The following is a 7,988-nucleotide window of genomic DNA, read 5'->3' as shown; positions in this document are numbered from 1 at the left end:
GATCAAATCCCACACCCAAACTTGGGGAGATAAATAACCTACCCGTTCAAGTTCTTTCCTTCCTCCCAAATAATTCCAATCCTTTAACCTTGTAACATCTTTCAGTGCAGAAAGCATCTCCAGTTTATAGGCTGAGAAACGAGGATAAAAGGAATGCTATGATTTGCCCAGAGTCCTGCAGCAGGTTATGGCATGACCAGGGAGCAGCACCTGAGAGCCTGGCCCATCCTGAGGAATTCTGCGTCATGCAGATGTCATCCTGCGAGGATCTCACCTCAAAGCTCATCTTGCAGATGGGGCATTTCTAATATATCTTGCACACGTAGATGCTCTGGTGTCCAGCTGTATAGTTGTGTGCACACTGTGGCTGTAAGCTCAGAAAGAAGTATTATAGGTGTCTGAATTCAATGAATATAATGGAAAATATCTGAGCTTCACATCTTTGGGACTTCTTCCATGCCTTCAGATTGGATCGATTTAGACAGCCAAAATAGCAGAGAAGGGGGCAATAGATGCAGATAAACAATGTGATTGCAAAGGTCACATTTCCATATCACTTTAGGCTTTTTCTACTTTTTAAAAGCTGAGAGTTTTTGTTAAACCAGAAAGGCTCAGAGTTGGGTGTTTTATATTTTCATTATGTTCTCTGTAATCTACTAAAACTAAATAGACCTTCAAACTGGTAGAATCTGATGATGAGAATGAAGACTAACTTGATCAATAAACTGTTAATTACAGCTAATGGAAAGAAATAAGTACAGTGCATGGAAAAAAATATTCTATTTTCTATGGATATTCTGGAGGAGCTTGGGTATTGTTATGAAAAATCTTATTTTTTAAAATATATGCGTCAGGTCTTTTTAAAAAAATCAGTCAATCTCACTCTGATTTGTCACTCATCATTTTTATTTTTCCTTTATGTACATGGGTCATTAAAGGGGGGAAAAAAGTGAAAAAGTTGTGTAAAATACGTTTTCTTTTTAAGTGTGTTTAAGGAAAACTAAGCTAAACCTAGAATTTTCTTTAAGTTTCATATTTTTCTTTTCCTTAGAAGGATGTTTTCTGCAAGGAAATCATCAATGGAAAATGTTTGACCAGCTGTACTCTTATCTTCAGATCTGGAAACACATGCAATACATGGAAATCCCCACCTCACTTGAAGTTTCAAGGAGGTGACTGGATTTTGCATTCATACTTCTTTTGATATGAGTAAGTGTTTCAGTATTTGCTTTTGTTTGCTACCCATCCACTCCAGTCCAAGGAAAAATACAGGAAAGTTTCCCCTTTTGCCATTAAAGTGCATGATCACCATGCAGGGATCTGCAAAGTCCATGCCTGTTGATTTTTTTACAGTCCCTTGAACAAGGCCTCGGTCTTGGCTCCTTCTTTCGTCTTCAGGGAGTTTTAATCTGGAGATTAACTTCCAGCTGGTAGGAAATAACAGAGACGACCTGGATATATCTCGATATGACTGACCATCAGAGATCAGTCATTTACACTGCTGTTAGCATAGTCCTTGGCTTGGTTTTGGCCTGAACCTGCTGGGCTGGACTCAGATGATCACCAGCTATACGTCAGGAGTTAGTATAGTCCAAGAATCATTTCTGGTAGGTTGTTTAGATGCAGCCACTTTGCTATGGAGCGTGTTTAGCTATATGGACTTCACCAGACTAGGCTACCAAGGCAGAGCAAGGGCACTGGCCCTCGTTAGTCTGCCTGTAAGCAACTCTTTGGGTTCATCATGGACTGGCTTGCTTTCTCTGAGGTTAATGATTCAAGTGCATCTTTGTACCATGGAACAAAGTAGCAGAAGAGTCTTGTTCTCTGGAGAACGTTGTCCTACCAAAAGCCTTGTCCATCTACTTTACTTTTCAAAATCCTATAGACAGAGGGTACGAGGTTATCCTGGACAATCCTTAAACAAGAACTGGTTTAACAGTTCTTTGGAAACAGTAATGTCCCATCCTTTCTCCAGTTTGGGTAGGAATTGCAGGAAATAAAATAATAGTAATAAAGAGTAAGAGGAGATTAAGTTACATTTTCCAGGTGAGTGAACTTCAATTGATGCTAATAGCTACTTTTTTTTCCCCAAAAAAAACAAAGTACCATAATAATGTGTGTTGATAACTGCAGGATTGTTGCAGGGTCATTTAGGCCTGCATTCACTCACCTTCGGGATCATAGCTAAGGTTCCTAAAGTATTTTAGCTGACTAGTCTCTCTCTGGAGTCCATGGAAAGAAGTGGCCTTCTCTGGAAAGCTAGGAAGACCTCAAAGCAGGAGTATCACCCCTTGAAAGAATCTGTTTCTCTTCACTGGGCTGAATCCAAGCCTCAGGAGCCATTAGAATATCTTTCTAGGTCTAGCCATCTCCAAAACCTCCAAGTCTTCCAGGACGTAGTCTCAGCCTGTGAGCTGAAGCTGAGACCGCTCAAGACGAGCATCTTGTGTGATTACTTTCTCAATGTGTACTTCAAACATTTCCACCCCTCTAACAATTCTTGCTGTGCCACAAGAGAGCTGTGGTGGCAGAGCTACACCAGCCTGGAGGTCTGTGTGCCTCTATCTGCCATTCCATTGGAGGATGGAATAGATGTAGAAGTTGAAAAACACCATTAGCACTTTGCTGCCCTGTTGGACATCAGACCCAAAAATGCACCTATGTGCTGCTTCTGCAAAAGACGGTGAGGCTGGACAAGGATAGTATCCTGGAGAAAGTATACATAACACTGGAAGACCCAAGAAAGAAGCTGAACATAGCAGCAAACCCTGCTGCAGTTCAAGTGCAGTACTTGAACCAGACGAAGGGGATTGGAGATGGCTCCAGCCCTCTGCCACCAATTTGCTCTCTACTTTTCTACCTCTTCAATTTTCACCTATGAGACTAAGGGTGAGGATAAGATATGAGACTTGCCTTTGATGCAGAGAAATCTGGCTGTTTTGTTTGCTATCCAAAGCTGTTGAATTTGGAATTCCTGTGTCCCTCTGGTTTTTTTGACAAGTGTCCGTAGTGGGAACTAATCTGCTTGAGGACGAATTCTAATTCCTGGTCACTGCCCCTCCTGCCTATGTCCTGCAATGAGATCATAGTGCAAAATCCTGCTGTTCTTCCAGGAGAACAGCACTTTCAGCAGGAGTGGTGGGCATGGAAAGTCTGTAAGATTTGGGTTTTCTTCATACAGTCTGGACTGGATTGCCACCTCTGGTTTTATTTCATACCTCAGCCATGAAGTGTAGGAAAAATAATAATCACATGTGCAAATAACAATAAAAAAAGAAACCCCAAAGCCTCAGACATACACACATACATACACATGCAGACCTGCTTTGGCTTGCATTACAGGTTCTCAGCCCGGGAGCAAATCACTTGGGAAATTTAATTAAACTTTAATGAGGTACTTTGATTGTTGGGCCGTACGCCTAGTGGAATTAATGTACAATGAAGGGCCGTCTCGTCATGCTGCTGGCAATAGCTGGCAAGTTCATGTAGAGCAGAGCATGCCATCCTCAATCACCTTTTGAACTCAGGTAAGCAGCAGGGAAGAACAACCAGGAAGCTCTAACGGGTCATTTAATTACAGCAGATTCTGTACATGTGAGTCCCATCACAGAATCATAGAACGGTTTGGGTTGGAAGGGACCTTTTAAGATCACCTAGCTCAACCACACTGCCATGGGCAGAGACACCTTTCACTGTTTCAATGCCTCACCACCCTCAGAGGAAAGAATTTCTTCCTTAGATCCATACCTTGAAGAAACTCCCTCTGAGTCGCTTTCGGGACTTTTCAGAAGGTTGAAGAATGGAAAGCAGGCCGAGTGGTGGTCTGTGTTGTGGGTTTCCTCCTCTTCTTTCCCTTGAGTAGGCAGGAGCCTGGATTGGAGGGAGCTCTGGCATAGGAGACCCTGGGAGAGCTGGGTGGTGAACAGGGACCTCCATGGATCCTCCACGGGACCTTGGTGCACAGCTACCCACTAACCGGAGAAAGGCACTATTTTGTTGCTAGTGGAGATGTGGCTTCTGTTTCAAGTGAAGGGTCTATTCAAGCTCTTCTCAGCCACCAAGGAAAGACTGTTTTGTGATTTAATGCCAGTTTGGAGAGGGCCATTCAACCTCAGGAGAGTCCCACCTCCTTCTGCCTCAAAGCTAGGCCTCCATCTCAGAAAAGATCTGTTATAGATGCCATATGCAAGGTTTACAAGGGAGAATCATAGGATAATTCAGGTTGGAAGGGACCTCTGGAGATTTCCAGTCCAATCCCTCCTCTGTTCAAAGCAGGGCCGATTAGAGCAAGTTACTCAAGACCTCGATGAATTGAGCTTTCACTGTCTCCAGGAATAAAGATCTCATGGCCACTGTGGGACTTTGTCTCCAGACTTCACTTCCAGAATTTCACTTGCTGCAACTTGTGATCATTGCGTTTTATCCTTTCCTGCACAACTCTCACAAGGGACTCTCTCCCCGCCTCCTCCCCCCCGCCTCAAAGGTAGCTGTAAGCAGCTACAAGATATTCCCTGAGTCTTGTCTTCTCCAACCTGAGCAAACCCAGATCCCAGGCTCTCCTCATACATGTGTTTCAAGAGGATCACCAGAAAAGATAATCCTCTGCTTGGACCTGTGTCAGTTCATCAGCAAGAAGGAACTCTAAAAAGAGAAGCCCCAGTCTTCCTGCATTTCTATTTACCCCTTTGGAGACTGGAGGATTCATGAAAGAGGTGACTGGTGGCAAAGGTAGAATCCATGCATGAGATTTTCCAGGCTGAGATCCAGACCACCTTTGAGATCCTGGAACTGAGACTCCAGAAGAAGACCTTGAAGCCTTGAAGCCATCTGTTAAGGCAATCCTAGAGAACTCAGTTTAGAAATACAGTCCTGCTCTGTGCTCAATCATGTCAGTGTTATTATCAACAGAGAGAGGCGGGGTACCAGTCAGCATCTTCCTCAGAGCTGTGGAGGGGACAGACATTTTCAGCTTTGGGTCTCACTTGTATCACTGAGACAAGCTCCTGAGAGGACAACTGCATTTCTTTGGAGGCTCAAGTGCAAAGGATTCACAAAGGACTTGTTAATTGTTATGTCATCAGGGATACTCTGGTCAGGGCTCTGGTGTTGCACCGGCCATTGGAAAGTCAGAAGTGAGCTCTGTCTCCTCCTGTCTCTCAGCTACCACAGGCATGTGGAGATTTTGGCATGTCTCAAGGTGGCCAAAACATAATGAAATGTCCTGCTGCTTTGCAGCTTCACCTGGTTCTGCTGTGCACATTACTGTAGATCAACTCCTTATTGTAGATCAGCCCTCAAGACAAGGTCCTTTACTTCCTCTGGCATTTTTACTTCATGCAAATGAACTGGAGCAGTGCTGGGAACATGTCCCAAGAATGTAAATGCTTAACACAAAGCACAGCATGAGCTTTTGAAGCCTAACTGAGACGGGAACAAAACAGAAAGTTTTGTCTGCATGTGCCAAGTGATCATGTACTGTGTTCTTGGAAATCTCGAGGACATCAAACCAGTAGACATATTTCTTGGCATTTCTATAACACCATCCACCCAGTCTTACAAAACTGAGCTGTCAGTGCACTGACACAATGTGATTGGGAGCGACCAACCGTTTCGTGCTCTCCACTCTTTTTTCAGCAAGATCCATGCATTTCTGCTTCTGTTTTCAGAAGACAATACAACTTCTCAACTCTCTGGGCAGTTAAGGATGTAAGGGACTTTGTCATACTCCAGGGTCTTGCTGTGCAGGGTGCTGGATGAATGCAGAACCAAAACCACCTGCCCAGCTTTCCTTTCTCCTCCTAGTGCCAGTGTTTTATGATGCAGCTTTTTACCATCTCTCATCCTATTCAGTGTCCAAACTGGGATTGCTCTACTGGGTGGATCAGCTGTGTGTGATGAAGGAAGACATCATCTCTACGATCCTTGTCTCGTTGGCTGAGGACACAAGAAGATATGAAGTGAATCATGTAGGGATGCTGAACGGGTGTGGATGTTCTTCCTCAGCATTCAGATGGACATGGGCTGCCCTGAAGAACCAGATATGTCTTTACCTCTGCCATTCAGACTGTCCATCAGGGCTGCAGGTGAACTAGCCTGCTGGAGTCATGGGCAGCAGGTCTTTTATTTTCCAGATGCTCAGCTTGTGACCAGGGGCTATAGTGCGAACAGACTCAGTCTACAGTGTAGACTGCCCCTACTGCAGGTGAGAGCTAAGTTGTTGAGTACAGATTGACCAGTGGGCATCCAGCATCCCGAGCTGATGGGTGACTCCTCCATCTCTCCAACATCTTGCTTCACTGGAGTCCAAGGAAATAGCTGAGTTTGTGCAGCACCAGGGTATTGACAAGACAAATTTCAGGAAGGCATCCCTAGCCAAATCCTCTGCTTTTGAAATAAGGCATAGAGAGCAAGAAGAAAATAAAGCCCAGAGCTGGGCTTCAGGTGAAGAGAGAATGAGTATAGCAACTGTTAATTATTGAGAGGCTGTGGTCTAAGTTCAGCCATTTAAATGACACTTCTGCTGCAGTGTTCAAGTTGGGAGCTCTGCTACCCTAGGATCTCAGCGGAGACAGCTGGGCATGTCTAGGAAGTAAATCCTGCCTTAAATCACTGATCAGACTTGCCCAGATCTGTGCAATCATTGAGGAGGGACCTGGCAGGCTAGATTAAATGTAAAACGTTGAGTGAACGCATTCAAATCTGCCTGTGAGCTGAAAGAGGCAGTGCTTCAAGGGGGAGGAAAAAAGTTCACGTGTGATCATGCAATGGGTGCCTTTCGCTGCACGGTCACATCACGGGATCTCCTGCAACTCCAGTTCTCCCACGATGCCTAGCACCCGGAACGAGCAGAGAGGTTGCACAAACATGCTCCAGCCTGGCGTTTCCTAATCCTGGAGCACTCAACTCTTCAACTGTTACACATTTCTTCCATCCCAGTGTGCATGGGGGAGGGAAACGGGCATGTTTTCTAAGGTTGCAAAGAGCCCAACAGACAAACCCACCCAAATCCTACACTCTAACCTTACCCAAGAGCCCCAGCCTGCATCTAAACTCATAAATGAAGAGGACCAGGACCAAGGGCACTCACACTTCTGCAATGACCTTCCAGTTATTTGTAGCATGCTCCCTGGTGTGATTTTGGCCCAGGTTGGGTGTCACTGATGCAACTGATGCCCGGGCAAGGTTCAAGACGAGCAAAGGCCAGGGTCCATTTGCGGTAGGCTGTTTGGGTGCTGTCATTCTCTTTTTGGAGGCTGAGGAGGTTTAGTAGGAAGGATGGACAAGTTGGGCTCAGAGCTGACTTGTTTATTTTTCTCCATGTGAGCCATCAGGATCTTTGGGACCACCATGCCACCAAGGCACAGTAGGTGGCTGTCACCTCTCCCAGGCCAGCTCTGAAGAGGACCCATGGTATGTGCACTCTGCTGAGGCTTCCACTGGTCTGTGCTGACAGCTACAGAAAAGAAAACCAGGGGATGCTGCTTTCTCCAAGCCATGGCTAGTCTGATCTCTGTCTTCTGGCCACTCACAAGCAGCCCAATAATTTCTTCTCCACCTCCATCCATTGGTCTCACTCTTGTCTGTTAACAGCCCTTGGCCCTACCATAAGGTCTGTCATCCCACTTGGGCCAGCTGATCCTGATGCCACTCTTCTCCCTTTTCCAGTCCAGTCTCCACTCCAGAAGGTTCTTTCCATTACTCTGGTCCTTTTCTCCTCCATCTTCTTGTTTCTCATCCAATATTCGTCCTTCCAGTCATGCTCTGCTCCTTCTCAGCCCTACACTTCCTTGCCAGACCATGATTTTTCACACCCATCTCCTCCTTCCTTGGCTGCTTTCTCCAGCATCTTTCACCATCTAGTCCTGTCCTGGACACCCCAACTCCTTGTCCCCCGTCTCGCTCAGACCGGGTCCCACCTCCAGCCTCCCGCTCGCTTCTCGTAGCTCAAGCCACCATTCCCACACTCACCCAGCATCCCTCGCTCTCTC

The sequence above is a fragment of the Tauraco erythrolophus genome, chromosome 2 (assembly GCF_009769465.1).
Source record: "Tauraco erythrolophus isolate bTauEry1 chromosome 2, bTauEry1.pri, whole genome shotgun sequence".
NCBI classification, from domain to species: Eukaryota; Metazoa; Chordata; class Aves; order Musophagiformes; family Musophagidae; genus Tauraco; species Tauraco erythrolophus.
This window is presented reverse-complemented; position numbering follows the sequence as displayed.